General features: G+C 34.5%; 1 protein-coding gene across 27 annotated transcripts in view; it reads right to left on the minus strand.

The window, feature by feature from the left end:
* Positions 1-19,787, minus strand: part of CLOCK (clock circadian regulator) — a 124,121-nt gene that overhangs the window by 68,545 nt on the left and 35,789 nt on the right. For 13 of the 27 annotated variants that reach the window (XM_019740117.3, XM_019740111.3, XM_019740100.3 and 10 more), the window contains 2 exons: positions 17,970-18,100; positions 1,980-2,071 (listed from right to left, as the gene is read on the minus strand). The gene's annotated coding sequence lies outside the window, so the exon portion shown is untranslated. Of the gene's footprint in view, positions 1-1,979; positions 2,072-5,010; positions 5,101-14,058; positions 14,170-17,969; positions 18,125-19,787 lie in introns of those variants that run through there. The other 14 variants (XM_019740115.3, XM_019740113.3, XM_074324542.2 and 11 more) reach the window with 8 other exon arrangements.

Below are 19,787 nucleotides of genomic sequence, written 5' to 3' on the forward strand. Positions count from 1 at the left end.
ATTGTTTCTCTTTCATGTTTCATGGATATATAATCTCCTATTACCTCTCTGAAACTATTAAATGATAGTTTAGTGTTTGTTTCAATTTTTCACCTGCCAAACTGGCCTCTATTTACTCTAACTTGGTATTTTTCTCATTTGGTATTGTCTTGAACTCTCACACAATAGGGTTTCCTAAGCTATCTAGTGATCTCTGGCCACAAGATCACAAAAATCACTCAAGATCTATGTGATAGGACTTGCTGACTGTGAACTTAACTGCAGGAATATCACATTAAAATATTTCTTTGGGGGAATTCTTAATATCAGTATCTTCAGATCTTTTCTTAGGCTGTTTATAATTCCCAGAGACGAATCTTCTAAACTATTGACTGAAAATTATAAAAATCTGGTAGCTTCGGTTCTTAATCCCCCTATTTTTAATATGGTACCCCCATTCCCAACTATGTTTTATACCCTTCTATTTTATTCTTGCTAGAGAATAAGTCTCGTCTTCTGCTGTGACCTAGAATCGGTAGTTGCCTGGGTTTCCAAAGTCAGGAGAAGGACATATAGAATAGAAACATCTCTTAAACTGTTTCGCAACAAATTGTCCTGCTTTTAGTCCCATCCTCATTCCTATATGCAAAAGGGTGCTTTCAATTCCTGAACATTTTACAAGTTCTAAAGTGCCACTAACTTTGTTTCTCAGTATTTCCACAGCTGGCTTGGGAATCTAGGATCTACTACAAGACAGTTACCACACTTCCTTTTGCTTTTCAGGTTCTAAAACTGTGTTGTAATTGTTTCCTCTCCCATTCTCTTTTTTCTTGTGAAGTCCTGTCTTCTGTAAAAACCCTTTTACTTCAGTTTTAATGAAGTTTTAAGAGGAGATTGAGTTTAATTGTATTGTCTGCCACCTTTAACTGTAAGTTTCTCATTCTCTCTTCACCAATTTTAATCAGGGTTTCAATCCTCACACACATTCACTGAGACTGTTCACTCATATGAGTTATCAGTGACATTTATGTTGCCCAGTCTAATGGCTGCTTTACTCTCTAGTTGACATCTTAGTAGCATGTGATCTAACCAACCATTTCTACATCTATTCAATACTTCTTCATGGCTTCTGTGGCTGAACACTTTCCTGCTTTTCCATCCATCTCACTGGCTGCTCCTTCTGCTCTGATTAATACTGGCATGTCCAGGGCTAAATCCTTCTCAATTTATGTGCACTCCCTAGATAATTTCCTCCAAATTTGACTCTAAGTATCTCTCTATGGCAATAACTCCCAATTCCATACCCCTAGACCAGATTCTCTTTAGAGTCATGTATCCAACTACCTTTTTGATATTTCAACAGGTTTTACAGGCGTCTAAAATATATAGCAAAATACTTGACTTTCTTCAGTAAACCTGTTCCTCTCCATTTTTCTTCTCCAACCTGAACTCCATATAGTCTTTCCCCACTTACACTCCAGTCACGTTTGCTCTTTCTATTCCTTAAGCATTCCATGGTGGTTTTTGTTTCACTGCCTCCTATCATAACTGCCCAAAAAAGGCAACATCTCTCAGATCTTCACACAGTTGGCACATTCTTGCCATTCAGAGCTCAACTGAATTATTATTCTTTAATGAGAGCTTCTCTACCTACCTAATGAAAGCAGTCACCAGTCTCTACCACATTATCTAATTCTCTGCATAGAACCACAAAATATTTTTGTTTGTTTATTATTTGCCCTCCCTCTCTTTAGAATGCAATCCTCATGAGAACAGGGAGTTTCTGTCTTGTTCATCACTATATTCCCAGTAGCCAAAATAGTATCTGAAGATAGCTGGTACAACAAATGTTTTGGGATAAATTAATACAACACACAAAAAATTTTAAATACAACTTTCCTCAAACTAGTGTATCAAAATAATTGGTAGATTTTTAAAAATACATTTTTCTGGGAAAATGTCATTTCAAAGTACATTCCAATACAGAACCCCATCATTACCTTTTGTATTTTTTGGATCTTTTGAACTGATTCTTCAGAAAACTATAGGCTCAATGTATTCTTCTATATGGCTGACCATCAGTCTCAAAATTCTGTTTAAACAAGAAAAACATTTATTTGTTAGATTTATTTCATTAGTCTAGTTGATAAACTTGTATGTTTATCATGAAAAAAGTTTTAAGATAATTTTGAAACATAACAAAATTTAGAACTTTATCATAAAAATGTGTAACATACTAAACTCTACAAATTATTTATAAAAGGAAATAATTTAAAAATACTCTAACACAATCACTTTTAATTCTAGTACAGAAGACAAAAGTATAACAATAACTACACATTTTAAGAAAGGAAAGAAGTTATTAAAATTGTAATACTCAATATATACCAATAACAAAAAGATGAATACAAGTCACGTTTGACAAGAGGTGCTCAAAGTGGTTACCATCAGCGTCCAGACACTTCTAATTATGGCAATCTACTGCTTGAGCAACATTGACTACAGTGTCAATTTGTATACATTTTTTTGGCACCCCCAATATAACTATAAAAATGTTAATGGATACACAATATAAAAAGATGTAATTTGTGACATCAATAACAAAGTGTGATGGGGGGAGAGAAGAGTAGAGTTATTGAAGTAAAGCTGTTATCAACTTAAAATATATTGTTATAAATATAAGATGTTTTATGTAAGACTCACAGTATGCACAAAGAAAATTCCTATAGAGGATGAAGATACACAAAAGGAAATGAGAAAGGAATCCAAACATGTCACAACAACAACAAAAATCAATGAACCAAAAAGGAAGACAACAAGAGAAGAATCAAGTGATAAAAAGCTACAAGACAGGCAAACAAACAAAATGGCAATATTAAGGCCTTCCCTGTCTGTAATTAAATGCAAATGGATTAAAGTTAGAAATCCAAAAATATAGAACGGCTACACGGATTAAAAAAACAAAGACCCAGCTATATGCCACCTACAAGAGATTCCACTTTTAGATTTAAGGACACACAGAGGCTAAAAGCGAAAGACTGGAAAAAATATATTCCATGCAAATGATAACTAAAAGAGAGGAGTGGCCATATTTATATCCATAATTATATAAGACAAAATAGACTTTAAGTCAAAAACTGTCACAAGAAAAAAAAAGGGCATTATATAATGATGAAAAGGTCAATTCATCAGGAATATATAATTATAAATATATATACATCCAACATCAGAGCACCCAAATATCTGAAGCAAACACTGACAGAAATGAACAGGGAAATACATAGCAATACAACAGGAGATTTCAATACCCCACTTTCAATAATGGACAGAATATCCAAACAGATGATCAATATGGAAACAGATGGCTTGACAAACACTACAGACCAAATGGACTTAACAGACATATACAGAATATTCCACCCGCACAGCGGCAGAATACACGTTCTTCTCAAGTACATATGAAACATTCTCCAGCACGATAAGGAACATGATAGATGCCCACTCTCACCACTTCTATTCAATACAGTTTTGAAGTCCTAGCTTGAGCAATTAGGCAAGAAATAAAAGGCCTATCAGAAAGTTATAAGTAAAATGATCTGTTCACAGATGACATGACCCCATATGTAGAAAACACTAAAGGCTACAAACACACGTAACAACTGTCAGAACTAACATCAAAGTTGCAGGACACAAAATTAACATACTAAAATCAGTTGCATTCCTATACACTAACAAAGAGTAATCTGAAAAGGAAATTAAGAAAGCAATGCCATTTACAATAGCATAAAAAAGAATAACGTACTTAGAAATTAACTTAACCAAAAAGGTGAAAGAACTGCACACTAAAAATTACAAAACACTGAAGAAATTAAATTAGATACAAATAAATAGAAAGACATCGATGTTCATGGACTGGAAAAATTTGTATCGTTAAAATGTCCATAATACCCAATGTGATCTACAGATCCAACAAAATCTCTACAAAAATCTCAATGGTATTTTTTGCAGAAATAGGGAAAAAAAACTCCTAAAATTCATACAGAATCACAAAGGATCTCAAATAGTCAAAACAATCTTAAGAAAGAAGAACAGAGCTGGAGGCCTCACACTTCTTGACTTTAAAACATTACAAAGCCATAGTAATCAAAACAGTATGGTAGTGGCATAAAGCCAGACATACAGACCAATACAACAGAAACCAGAGCCCAGAAATTAACCCATGCTTATACAGTGAAATAATCTTCAACAAGGGTGCCAAGACTAAATAAAGGGAAAAGATAGTCTCTTCAAAAAATGGTGCTGGGAAAACAGGATATTCACATGCAAAACAATAAAACTGGACGCTTATATTACACCATACCAAAAACAATCAAATTGAAATAGATTAAAGACTTATATGTAAGATCTAAAACTATGAAATTCTTAGAAGGAAACACAGAAAAGTTTCACGATATTTGATTTGGCAATAATTTCTTGGATATGACACCAAAAGCACAGGAAATAAAAGCAAAAGTAGACAAGTGGGACTACATCAAACTAAAATTTTCTGCACAACAAAGGAAATCATCAATAAAATGAAAAGGCAACCTACTGAACAGGAGAAAATATTAGCAAATCATTTCTCTAATAGGGGGTTAATATCCAGAATATATTAGGAACTCCTACAACTCAGCAAAAGAACAAACATAAAACCTGATTAAAAAATGGGCAAATTACTTACACAGACATTTCTCCTAAGAAGACATACAATGGCTTACATGTATATGAAAAGATGCTCAACATCACTAATAATGAGGGAAACGCAAATCAAAACCATCAGATATCATCACACATCTATTATGATTGCCATTATAAAAACAAAACAAAAAATCAGAGATTAACAGGTACTGGCAAGGATGTGGAAAAATTGGAACCTGTCCACTGTTGGTGGGACTGTAAAATGGTGTAGCCACTATGGAAAACAACATAAACGTCTCAAAAAATTAAAAATAGCAATACCATATGATCCAGCAATCCCTTCAGGATATTTACCCAAAAGAACTGAGAATAGGATCTTGAAGAGATAACTGTACTTCCATATTCACTGTAGCATATTCAGAATAGCCAAGAACAGGAAACAACCTAAATGTCCATTGAAAGATTGAATGGTTAAAGAAAATGTGGTATATACACACCATAGAATACTATTCAGCCTTAAAAAAGGAAGAAGTCCTGTCATATGTGACAACATAGATGAACCCTGAGGACACTATGCAAAGTGAAATAAACCAGTTACAGAAGGACTAATAAGGCATGATTCCATTTAAATGAGATATCTAAAGTAGTCAAATTCATGGAAGTAGAAAGTAGAATGGTGGTTGCGAGGGGCTTGGGAGAGGGGGATACAGGTAGTTGTTGTTCAATAGATATGGAGCTTCCTCTGTAGTAAGGTGTAATTTTTCCTCTAGTTCCTTTTAGAATTTTTTCTTTAGCTTTGATATTCTGTAATTTGAAAATGACATGCCAAGGTGTCATTTGGAGGGGAGAGGGCATTTATACTGCTTGGTGGATTGGGAACTTCCTGGATTTGTGGTTTAGTGTCTGACATTAATGTGGGGGAAATTCTCAACCATTATTGTTTCAAACATTTCTTCTGTTCCTTTCTCTCTCTCTTCTTCTGGTATTCTCATTGCATTCATGTTATATCTTTTATAGTTGTCTCATCATCCTTGGATATTCTGGGGTGGGTTTTTTTTTCAGTCTTTGTTTTGCAATCTTTTTAGTTTTCCAGGATTCTACTGAGATTCCTCTAGCTCAGAGATTCTTTCCTCAGCCACGTCTAGTCTACTAGTAAGCCCATCAAAGTCATTCTTTATTTCTGTTACAGTGCTTATCTCTAATATTTCTTTTTGGTTCTTTCTTAGGATTTCCATCTCTCTGCTTTACATTGCCCATCTGTCCTTGCATGCTGCCTACTTTATCCATTAGAAGCCTTAGCATATTATGAATAATCATACTTGTCTGATAATTCAAACATTCTTGCCATGCTTGGTTCCTATGCTTGCTGTGTCTCTTCAGATTGTGCTTTTTTCCTTTTGGTGTGTCTTGTAATTTTTTCTTGATTGCTAGACATGATATACTGAGTAAAAGGAACGGTTGTAAATAGGCCTTTAGTAATGTGGCAGTGACATGTGGGGTGAAGGAAGCATTCTATAGTTCCACTAGTAGGTTTCAGTCTTTCAGTGAGCCTATGCCTCTGGACTATGAGCTTCACAGGTGTTTCTCAGTTGTTTGTTTTTGTTTTGTTTTGTTTTGCCTCCCTCGTTGGTAGGATAGAATAGTTCAAGTGGGCTAGAGTTGGATATTTCCCTTCTCCCATGTGGAAGGCTAAACGGGGCTGGCGTTGGGAATTTCCCTTCTTCCAGGTCATTTAGGCTTTGATAATACCCCAACAGGTTAGGCTCCAGTTAACTATCTTCCCCTGAATGCACGCCTTGTTAACACGAGTCCTCTGGTATATTTCAAAAGTGTTCCTTTTTCCCTCCCCATGCTGAAAGCAAGGGGGGCTTTTCTCTAACATTTACTGTTGGAACCTGGTCAAGTTCCTCAAAGTAAATGTTAAATCTCACAATGTTGTGAGGGCCCCAGGTCCTCCTGGAGTTTATGATCAGGTCTCCCTGGAGTTTTTAACTATCATAGTTGTCCACAGTGAGCCTCCAGCAACTAGTCAATTACCGTTCAGGTTTCCTACCCAGCACTGTTCCTGAGGTGGTTTCAGCTTGTGATTTGTGTGCTGGAAAGCCTTGATTCCTTGTATTCGCCTGTCTGACTCTCCAATCTTGGGGGGCAGTGGTTTGCCCTATGTCCTCCCCTCTCTTACGGATTTAAGAAGAGTTGTTGACTTATAGACACTTAATAATTTGAAATAATTAGTTAACAACAAAGAATTTCTTAGGCCTTTTCCTGTAACAGACCTTGACACAGACTAATGACGTGGTCCAACAATAACAACTGCACAGGGGCTGCCATAGTATTTACTATTTGTACTCTATTCACTATGAATTAGTCCTCAATTGTTCTAAACATGTATTCCTTATAATGAAGCACTTGGAAAATTTAACTGATAAAAGTAAAACTTTAATCAAATGATGGCTTTAACAATTCTAATGACTGTATATGAATTACTTTCATTGAAGTCTCTGTTATCGACTAATACAGAAAAAGTCATGACCCCATAGTGACTGATGACCCTATTTAAATAATATTTATTAAGGAACCAACTACTCAGATTATGGCTGCTTCACATTTTGTTCTCCTCCCATCTCCCCATTTTGGGTGTGTGTATGTATGCGTGTTGTGTCTGTATCTACTTTAGTTTTTATTTTCACCTTCAAGAAAGAAAATTAGGGTGAATTTTACTAAATTAAAATTTGGGGTATGGAAAGAACTTCAGAAGCCTGTCAATTTTAATTAGCAATGTTCTTTCACTGACAAAAGTTTGGGGAGACATATCAACAGCTTTAAAATATTTGTCCTTTAACCTATGTCCTAAAAGCTAGAAAGAATTTAACATCCAACAGCAATAACAGTAGCATCAAAACGCTAGTATATCAAACATAAATCCAAATATGCCAGAAATACCAACTGTGGTATGCTTGAGTAATTAGCTCATGGATTTTTTAAAAAATCTTTTCTGTAGTACTTTCTAAAATTTCTCCCAGAATATGCATTATTTTTATAACCAGAAAAACTGCCTTTTTTCTTTTCCTTTTAACAGCTGCCTTTTTCTTTTCCTTTTCCTTTTCTTTTAATTGCTTAATACTAGAGCCCTGGCTATACATAAGGAACATAAAATACATGCTCATCCATTCCAAAGAACAAAAGTAACAAAGTAACATGAATAACAAAGACTTTTCTTAACATGAGTAACAAAGATTTTTTTATGTAGTGTTCACATATAACTTAAAAAATACTTTTAATTTCGTCTATTAACAATTTTTAAATTATTATTATAAATGGTTAACTCAGGAACCTGGGTTTTAAAAAAAAATGGAAACCACAATAAATCTTTCTCTAACCTAATAACCTATTGACCCACTGACCTACTTTGGAATTTAGGTTAGTTAAATCTGATATCACAAATATTTCTGAGACTGATGGATCTATTAGCATTAATTAAACGCAGTGCTGAAATTTACTTGACTGGTAAATTATAAAACTAAGCAATAATCCTTAACTATGTTTATCACAATTTATTAAAAATTCTAACTTGTTCTGCAGATTACTAAGTAATTGTATTATAGCTAAAAAAAATTATTTCTGAGAACAATTTTAACTTGTGAAGACCCAAAAACTTTTAAAATTAATTGTTTAATGCTTGAATAAAGATAAAATTAAACAGTAGTTCTCAATTTATTCAATACTGAATGGGAACATGAGACTACCTCTACAAATATATGTAAACTATTAGGAAGATGAAACACATTCTTGACTCTACTGTAGTTTTTAAGACCAATTTAAATTAAAAATTGACAGTAAGAACAAAAAATACACCCAAACCAAAGCCTCATGAAACAGACCTCTTAGAGAACACTCTGGCTCATGACAAACATCAAATGATACCAAAACTGTAGACTGTCATACGTCTAGACATGAGGTATTTTTGAAGCCTCATTAAATAAACAAAAATTGAAAAATTAATACAGCTCTTAGTGGCACACAAGACTATTCAAATGACTCAACTAATGTATTTCTTCAAATAATGCCTCAGCTCCTTATTCATGTAATGAACAGGTCTGGTCCACACGAGCCTCCTACTCCTTTTCCAGAGATGAGACTGAGACCTGAGCCTGTCACCAGCCTCAAATGAGCCCTACAGAAGACCTAGAGGTTCAGGGAGAGCCAAATTCAGAGTGAACTACACAGTGAACTAGGTACCATAACCCTACACTTACACCACCCTGCACCATGCCTCTACATTAGTATCAGCAGAAAAAGAGGGGGCCCTATGATAGGCAGAATAATGGATCCACTAAAAGGACTATGCCCTAATCCCTGAAACCTGTGAATATATTATACCATACATGGCAAAAAGGGACTTTGCAGGTGTGATTATGGTGAAGATCTTGAGATGGGGAGATTACCCTAGGTTGACTGGGTGGGCCAATGTAATCACATGAGTCTTCAAAAGCAGAGGACCTTTCCTGACTGTAGTCAGGAAGACAGAGAAGAAAAAAGTACGGTTAGAAAGATGCAATGTTGCTGGTTTTGAAGATGGAAGGTGGCCACAGCCAAGGAATGTGGGCAGCCTCTAAACGCTTAAAAACACAAGGAAACAGATTCTCCCCCAAAACCTCCAAAATGAATGCAGCCCTGCTCACACCTTGATTTTAACCCAGTGAAGATCCATGCAGAACTTCTGAGCTGCAGGACTATAAGGTAATAAATTTGTACTGTTTTAAGCCACTAAGTCTGTGGTAATTTGTATGGCAGCAATACAAATTTAATACAGGTCCAACTCTGGCTATTCAATAAACCTGCCTTTCCCAAACTCTCTCCCTCAATATTTACAATAATCTATCTAGAAAACCATCAAAACTAATCCCATTATGCCCTACTTTCCTTTTATGTCAGTCACCAGGAGAGGCCGAAGACTCCAAAGTTCGTCCCCCATCACCTGGATTCTTGAACCTATATACTCTGTATAACCCTACATTGACTTGTTTTCTTTTCCTTTCCCGATTTCCAAAGTCCTTTAACTGCATCCACTGAACTCACGCTACATCATTAGCAGAACATTCTATTTCCTCAATAGTGTTGCTGTACACACTCTTCACCTTTTTTGCACAAATGGAAATTTCCCTCTCCTCTAGGACTTCTGCTCTAGCTCCAGTCCTTTCAAATAATGGACGTTTCCTATCCCACATCTCATATGACTAGGCCCTGATTATTCCCTCTCCCCTCCCTTAAATCCCCAGCTTTGACTCGCTTGCCTCCAGACTATATCACCTATTATCCTCTCCTTGTTGTAACCATTCATAAACCCCCAGAACAAGCCCCCTCATTCCCTGAGGGCTGTCACTCTCTCCAACACCTCTTTTGTCACTGTTTTTAGATTTTAGTATCTACATAAATGATCCTTCCAACTTCTCGGCCTGTCAGTTCCTTGATCTCCTCTCCTCCAACAATCCTATATTCCATCTTATCTCCCACTTATTCCCTTGGAGTTACTCTAGAATTCACCATTCCAATAATCACACACCTCTCCATATTCTCAATTTCAAGTACCTTATCCCTCTATACCTCACATGAGCTAGGACAGCATGTGATCTGCCTGATTCGAAACAAAGATAAAAACACAAGCGTTTTTGAAACTTCTCCAAAATAATTTTATCTACATTTATATTTATAAAATTTACTTCCTTTAAATTATAAAATTGTTCAATATACAATTTATATATATGCTATCCACTTCTCTTTTTCTATCCCTATTTCCTTTCAAAATTTTCAAATAAATAAATGTATGTAGATGTATTTAACCCTTAGTTGATGATTCTTTTTTTAACCCACTGACTGACTGCTTTATCCTCACCTGAAATGAAGGTCTGGGAAAATGGCAGGCCAAGATCCTATATACTCGTAAATCTGTGGAGTATCAAGGGAGATGGGCTCAAATTGCACAGACACATCTTCTTTGCAGTATGCAAGTATTAGTAATAATTACGGATAAAAAGGATGTTTAAATGGCACAAAAATTCACACCCAGAAGGCCTATGGTCAGGTTTCACAGAGTAAAACCTGGATTTAAGTATTACAAAACCAAGCTATACCTTTGATATATAATAGAAGACACACAATTTGAGATTTCTACTGATTATCTTCAAGCCTGCTATTGAGCCCATTCAGTAAATTTGTATTTCATATACTACTGTATTTTTCAGTTCTGAAATTCCCAATTAATTCTTTTACAGGGTTTCCTATAAAAGAATATCTTTCCATCCTTTCAAGAGTATTCACTTTTATCTCATAGAACACAGATTTAACAGTTGATTTAAAGTATTTTTCTGATAATTCCATCATCTGTATTATCTTAGGGTGGCATCTATTTGTTGTCTTTTTCCGTTAAAAAATGGTCAGATTTTCCTGTTTCTTTGTATGTCAAGTAATTTTAGATTATAGCCTAGTCATCCTGAAAATTATGTTATGAAACTCTAGATTCTATTAACATCTTCTGGAGAATTTGATTTTTTTGTTTAAGCTTAGACTGCAATTCCATCTATCTTGCCTTTTATGGGTGGTAGTTCTAATGTCAGTTCAGCTTTCAAAGCCTTTACTATGCTATTTGGGTTTCTCCTCTGCATGCAGCACTCAGGGACAAGTCTGGGATCTGAACAGTAGTTTATATTGTAGTTCAGTTTTCTAAGTCTTTGCTGGGTCTGTCCTGTGCATGTGTAGCTCATTTGTGAGGGACGACCTCTGTGGGTTCATACTCACAATTAGGGAATCTCCTCTCACATCAGCTCTCTGGGATTCCCCCAGCATGCTCCTGTTTCCAAGGGCCTCTTTCCTGACTCCTCTGACCAGAGAAATGGTTTTTTCTCAGAGTTGTACGTGCTTGTGCTACCATGGCAATGCAACTTTACAGGTAGAGATGGTCTCAGGGCAAGTATAGGAGAGAAAAAGAAAATATCCCCTTTCCTTGTCCGCTGTCTAGAAATAGGGGTTTCTCTTGGAGTTTCTGCTAACTGCTACACCCCCTGTGGAATTTCACAATTCAGCCCACCATTGGGTCAAAGCTGGGGGGAAAATAAGGTAAACTCACCATTATACAGACTATTATTTTTCAAGTTATGACTTCCCTTCTCAATTTGCATTCTATTACTAATTTTCAGATTCTTCAGATAGTTGCTTTTGGTATTCTATTGACAGTTTTTAGTTCTAACCCATCAGAGAGAGGGTCTTACTCCATTTTGGCTTATCCCTTGCATTACATCCATTTGTCAACAGACTTTTCACTTAATGGCTTTAAGTAGTCACTGACTGATGATTATCTAGATCCATGATATCATTAGAAGCTGTCCGGTGGTGAGTTTCTAACACCATCATTGTCCCAGCATTTCTTATCAGCTGTGATACTTCTGTAAAGGTACACTTTCCTTCCTAACTATTTGGTTATTCTGGAATATAATTTGGGCAGAAAAAGAATAATAAATTATTGATTCTTTCATTTACCAACGAATTGTGCTGTGTAATGAGAGCATTTTTTTAAAAGTATTATTATGAACTTTTGGATTCTTATATATGTGTATTTCAATCTACTGTAGTCATGACATTTCTAAAAATCTATTGTTTTAAGGAAAATTTCAAACACGCAAAAGTGAAAAAAAGAATAGTATAATTAACCCATATACTCATCACCCATTTTCAACAATTATCAAATCATGGTCAATCGTTTTTTTCATCTATTCTGCCCCTACACCTTTCCTTCCCATTCCTCTTTGCATTATCTTAATAGAAGCAAATCCCAAAATCTACATATCCTTTCATCTGTAAATGAATCTACAAATTACAAGAACTTTAAAAAAAAAAACAACACCAAAATTATCATACCTTTGAAAGTTAACAAAAGATGTATAAGAACTCTACACTCAAAATAACAAAACATTTCTGAGATAAATTTTTAAAGGCCTAAATATACGAGTACGAAGGTATGTATATACCATGGCTAATGTATTAAAAGTCTCAATATTGAAAGATATCCAATATATCCAAATTGACCTACAGATTCATTATCAAGCTAGCAATATTAAATAATAAATAATATTAAACTTGCTTAATATTAAGCAGAGAGTTTGATTATGAAACTGATAGGCTATGTATAAAACTTTTACTGAAATTCAAAGGACTGAGAAGAAACACGGCAATTTTAAAGAATAAAATTGGAGGATTTAAAGCTACAATAATGAAAAGAGTATGGCACTCAAACAGAACAACAAATATAACAATGGAACAAAACAGTCCAAAAATTGATCCACAAATAAATCTGAATTACAGTTACCTGAATTACAACAAAGGCACTACTGCATTACAGTAGGAAAAGGATAGTCTTTTCAATAAACAATGCTTGACCAAATGGATTTCCATACAGAAAATAAAATGAAGCATGAATCCTACCACATACCATTCCTAAACCTAAATGTAAAAGTTAACACAATTAAGTTAATAGAGAAAAATACAGGAGAGTATTTTCTTGGCTTTGAGACAGGCAAAGATTTCTTAAAATACAAAAAACACTAACCACAAAAGTGGTTAAAATGGACTTTTTTGATAAAATAGACTTTTTTCATTAAGAAATTATCTTAATGAAGACAAACTATTAAAAGAATGAAGAAATAGGAGAGACAGCTTTAATACTTAATCCAACAAAAAACTTATGCTAGAAATAAAGAAATCCTAAAATCCGTAAGACAGACAACCCAATAGAAAAATGGGCAAATGATATGAACAGACATTTCTCAAGAGGATATCCAAATGGTCAATAAGCATATAAACATGTGCTAAACCTTTTAAGTTATCAGGGAATTATGAATTAAAACTACAATATATTTTCACTACATATACAGCAGAAGAGCTAATATTAAAAACACTAATAATTTCAAATGCTGATGAGGATGTAGATCAACAAGAACTCATACACTGTTGGTGGCAATGTAAATTGACTCAACCACTTTGGGAAACTGGGAGCATCTACTAAAGCTAAGCAGCCAAATACCCTAGGCCAGTAATTTCACTCTTGGATATTTATCCAACAGAAATGCGTACATATGTACACCAAAAGACATGCTCAAGAATGCTCACAGCAACACTCTTCATAATAGCCCAAAACTGATAATGATCCAAATGTTCATCAACAGTAAAACGGATAAATTGTGGTATATACACACAAATGAAGTATTAAAAAGCAATGAAAAAGTATAAACTATCGCTATATGAATCAACCTGGGTCTCATAAACTAGATGTTGATCAAAAAAGACAGACATAAGAAGTTCAAAAACAGACAATATTAATGAATAGTGAATGAAAACTGAGATAACAGTTACCTGTGGGAGTGCGTGATGACTATCAGGGAGCATGAAGGAGGTTCCTGGACTGACAGAAATGTTCTCTATCTTGATCTTGGTATTGGTTTAGTGAGTGGAGACTTTATAAAATTTCATCAAAATGGGACTCAGGATTTATGTACTTCATAACATGCATGTTTTAATTCAATATAAAAAGTTTTAAAAAGTTAGCAATACTGTATCAGTCCTCTGATTTTTTCATTTTTATTTTTATTTTTATTTTACTTGGTGAAATTGAAGTCTAGTAGAACTAGGTTTCTACAACAGTCTGCCTCTGAGTTGGGAAATAACTTTTTCAATTACTCAGTACAATTGCTCAAGATTGTTTTGATATGTGGATCCTTCCCACATTATGAGGGCAATAGATAGTCTAGCTTCAAGTTAGACCTATCCCATGTTCACAAACTAGAAAATACTAAGATGGATTTTTTTCTTAACATAAATATAGTTGATCAATTTTTCTATATTAAGTTCCAGATCACCAGTTCCTATAGTTTGTATTTGGCAAAACGAGGTAAGACAACTCAAGGCTCCTGAGGTTTAGCATCTAAGTTCCATTTTAGCCAGAATTGAAAACAGCAAATCAAGCTATGTGGTTATGAAAATGAAATAAATTATTAAACATAAAGTGCTTAGAACAAAATGCCTAGCACAAAGTAAATGCTCAAAAAATGTCTGCAATTATTGCTATTTTGAAAAACACTATAATAGACTCTTATTCTTGAGTTTCCTTCAAAATATGATAAATTAAATTTAATAAAACCAGATCTACTTTTACAAACATATTTACGGAGCTAATAAATTTTTAATTTATTAAAAATGAGCTGATGTGAGATGAGCTGAAGTGAATATTTAAAAAAAATTACAGGATAAAAATTTAATAGACTATACCTAAAATTTGTTAACGTTCCAAATCATATTATTTGTTATTTAACTATGATCTTATGATTAAAATAATTGATGCGATAATGAAGAAGAATACCGTTACTATAAAGATCTTATCTTGGCAGAGCAGTTTTTACATTTGCAAAGTTCTATTTCATTTCATCTCCACATTACTACAACTAAATCCATTTTATAAAACACTAAATCATAAACTTATGAAACACAGTAAAGCATCACAGAATAGAGCATCTGCATTGATGACCACATGGTTAATCGTAAACCACCCAACAAAAAACTCTGTTCAATCACAGCACCACCATGTAAACAGAGCATGTGATAAAGAACGTGGAAAACATAAATACAAGGAATAAAAGCGTATTTTTAATGGAAATAAGTAATAATTTAAAAGCAACACTGCTTGGACACAATTTCTAGGTTTTGGGATAACTGCTAAAGAACTTCTTTAAACTTTTTCCTTTGAAATAATTTCAAACTTTCAGAAAAGTATAAGAATACTTCGAAGAACTCTTATATACATTTTATTCAGATTCACCAATTAATATTTGCATCATTTCCTTTATCATAAACATATTTTCTGAACCACATAAGTACATATATATCATGCTCTTTTACCTCTAAGTACTTCAATGTGTACCGCCTAAGAACAAAAATGTTCTCTTAAAATAACAATATTAGTTACTAACTTCAGGATACTTAAAAATTATACAATATGTTAATTTAATGTGTATTTTCCAACTTTTTTAGGAAGTCTTTTAGGGCTTTCTTCTTCCTCCAGTACATGATCCAGTCCAAAGTCACGTATTGCATTTAGCTATCATTTCCCTCTCAACTCCTTTAATCTAGAATAGTTTTCCTCAGCTAAGTATCTTTTAAACTATCTTATCTTTACATAAGATTTTAAAAGTTGGCTTCATGAACAAATTATATAGGGAAGTTTCATTTTAAAAAGACATTCAGTGGAAGAGTGGGAAAAGTTTCAGAAGACTTAGATGAGAATGTCTTCCTATCCAAGAGTAGCTTTTAGTATATATACATTTTAAAGCTTTACAATGAGGAGGCTTCTAGGTTTCTTTGAGATTGGTAATTCTTGGATGGGTAGTTTATTTGGCCTCTTAAGATTTAAAAAGAAATATTCAGAGGATGCCAAAAAAATGTATACACATTTAAAAAAAGGAAAAAACAATTAAAATTGTAATACTCAATACGTATCAATAACAAAAGATGAATACAAGTCATGTGTATACATTTTTTTGGCACCCCTGGAATAATCAATGTAACAAATCTGGCCAATGATTTGATGACTATCTGTAAAGAATGGATCCAGAGAAAATTGCTGTTTTCAACAAAATTCTCTTCTACAGTTAACAAAAACACCCAATCCCAGTAAGAAAAACCTTTAAAGAAACTGGAATTATTGTGATCGTGCATAGACATAACAATTATGAGAGCCACTGTGTGCCAACTATGTACCATGCCTACAATAGCTACAGGGGGATCCAGTGGTTAAAAAAAACAGGCACGGTACCTACCCTTAGCAACTTATAATTTAGTAAGCCTAAGGCTCCTTCTTTCAGACAAGAAAGGTATTATTTTTCCCTATTTTGATTATGAAGCAACTAGGATTTAGAGTGGTAAATGTGTCCAAAGTCACAAAACTATTAAGTGTTGTAGAAGGACAAGAAAGGTAGATACTAAAATCATGGCCTTTTATGTAATATAGGACTTAACCAGCCTGTGTCAGACTGGTTAAGATCCTTAAGGTCCTTAAGATCATCATCCAAGCAAGTCCACTGACTCCAAAAGGGACCGCACACCTTCATCCCCAGCATGCTAACTTTGTTCCACTGAGGCAGTCACCAACTAGTTTTCAAATTATGTATTAGTACTTTCACTTAAAAACTAACAAGTAATCTCCATACATTAGGGAAAAAAAGAAACTGTACAAAAGGTATAATCTTTTAAGTGTTTAAGAAATTATGGTAACATTAAAACCTGATTAAAACTGAGAATACTGTACTAATTTTCTTTCAATATACATTCATTTTGGAAGAAAAGTAATAGGAGAGTTGATTTCTCTTGATTTATTTTCTATTTTAAAATAGCAAAACAGGTCAGTCTAATGAGAATATGGGTTCCAGGATAGAAAAAAGCATAAATAAGTAAACTCCCTCTAATTTCCTCCCACTCATCTCTTAAACCTTATAGCATCCAATCTATAAAAACTTCAACCATGGAGAGAAGAAGTCAGCTAATTTATTCTAGAAGGGTAACATAGTAAATATTTTTGGCTTTCTGGGCCCTAAGGCCTCTGATGCAACTACTTACCTCTGTCACTATAGCTTGAAAACAATCATATACAATACATAAAAAATAAGATGGCTGTGTTCCAATAAAGCTTTATTCATAGATGGTGAAATCTGAATTTCATATAATTTTCACATGTCACAAAACAGTATTATTCTAAGACTTTCTCCCCCAATAATTTGAAAACGTAAACACTATTCTTAGTTCACAAGTCATAAAAAAACAAGCAGCAGGATGGATTTGGTAGTATGCAGACCCTTGATGGACTCACTTGTAAGCTGGAGCTACAGAAGGTGACTGGCCCTTCTTTACCTTAATCAACTGATTCTTTATCGCTAAACCTAAAATCTGATAGGAAATAATTTTTATTCTACTTTTCAGTCACTTGCAAATTACCTTTCTTTATCTCAGAAAAAAGACAAAAAGTCATTTCTTACTTTTGAGCATTAACTTTAAAAATTTTCAGGATTGCTGAAAATACTTTACATGTGGATATCATTAATCTTACCAATGAATAACTTTTCACTCCTCATAAGAATGAAGTTCTAAAGGTAATTAAAAACTATCAAGGAAACAGATCATGCCCTAAATATTTTATAATACTTTGTCCTATGCTCAAATCCACTATACTCAATAATTATTATTTTTTTTAAAAAAGGGAAGAAAAAAAGATGGCATACCTCTGAGCTCAAAATGAAGATTGAAGGTATCTAGTGAAACTCACCAAGTTCTAAAGATTCATCTAAGAGGAATGCAGATTTTTCCAAAGGCATCTTACACTGTGACAAAATCAGCTTCTAAGTTTCAGCAGCTTCACAGAAAAGAAATAAAAATTCTGTAAAACAAAGACAGCTGTGGAAATAATGTTAACCAAATTCTAAGTAACAATACCTCCAGTATTTTTTCCCCATCCATGTATATACAACATTAACTGTGCCCTCCTCTGTGCCAGGAATTGGGAACGCAGCAATAAACATGTCAGATCCCACCAACCCCTCTGGGAGCTCACTCTGTACAGCAACTCCAAATGGGATGAAAGGCTTTAAGAATTACGAATGATGGCATGAAGAGAAAGCCTGGCAGAGATACAAACCAGTCTGGTGGAAATTGGTTAGACGAGGCCCCCCAAAGGAGGGGCATTTAATACGAGCACAAGCAGGATCTGGCCAAATAAAGCAAGGGGAGAAGGGAGAGAAAGAACGTGTTTCATCCCAAGGCAACAGCGTGTTCAAAAAGCCAAAGGTAGGAGAGAATATGGCATGTGTATGGAAATGACAGAAGTCTAGTGTTGCTGCTCAGAATAAGAAAAGGGATGAGAGGAGGCATCTCTGAGGGAAGAACATAAGGGGTAAAAGCAATTTGCCCTGAGGCAGTCACATAGGGCTGAAAAACACAGCCCATTTTAAACCCTTACTACTTGACTACAACATTCTGAAGCTCTTCCTAGCCCCCTACCCTCAAGGGTCTGAGAGAGGACTCTTCAGGAGGAAACTGAGGTAAGTTCTTGTGGAGGAAGATCCTTTCAGGGAGCTTTTGTAAGGGCCTGTGGGAAGACTGTCCTGGGCCAAGAGCCAGCCTCCCTCTGGATGGATGAATTGACCAACTGACCATCATAAGTCAGGATGATGGGAAAGAAGTCAATCTTAGCATCATTCTCAATTACTAATTAATAGTTCCAAGCACTTTACTACATGTGAAGCCGTGTTCTAAGTGCTTTACATGTGTGAACTAATTCAATCTTCACGACACCCCTATGATGCAGGTGCTTTTATTACCCTGTGCTTCCAGTATGATTTTATGAAACAGTCCAATCATGGCCATTAACTTTTGTTAACAATTACAGTAGAATTTATCAGAAATGTTAACGCTTCTTACCACAATATTAAAAGCATTTTAATTACCTTTCTATCAGAAAAGTACTATTTTCACTATTAATTAACAAAAATAAGAGACTTTACAACTTATTAATTTGGTTCTTTTATAACTAGCAGTTCTATAATATTAAGGAAAAAAGTTGAAGAAATTCTGTTCCTTCCTCATTCACTCACTATCATAGGCTCCAATGATGAAAACACACCACATTCCTGCCCTCATGGAGTTTTAGTCACTGAAATACAATGAAGATTGATACCCTGTGGCAATTGTATTTTTGCAACATATCCTGTTTTATGAATGAATGATGAACCAACAGACAATATCTAATGCAATAGAAAAAAAATCAAAACCTGAAGGGAATGGACTATAAATAAGAAAAAAAATACACATTAAAAGAAGAAGAATAAAAAACTGCTCCACTGAGGACATACTCAGGAAAAATGGAAAAGAATCCTCACTCAAAGAGAGTACAGAGAAATAGGAGTAATCAATGCACTATAACGAAGAACCTTAAGGTGAACTTAAAAAGCAGATAAATATTACTTAGCAGAAGATTCAAGACTATAATCTAATGATAAAAGATTAAACCTTAATCCAGCAGTTTTCACACTGGAGACCAGATG

This window comes from Rhinolophus sinicus, chromosome 1 (assembly GCF_057876585.1).
Source record: "Rhinolophus sinicus isolate RSI-liver-muscle chromosome 1, RSI-T2T, whole genome shotgun sequence".
In the NCBI taxonomy this organism is placed as follows: domain Eukaryota; kingdom Metazoa; phylum Chordata; class Mammalia; order Chiroptera; family Rhinolophidae; genus Rhinolophus; species Rhinolophus sinicus.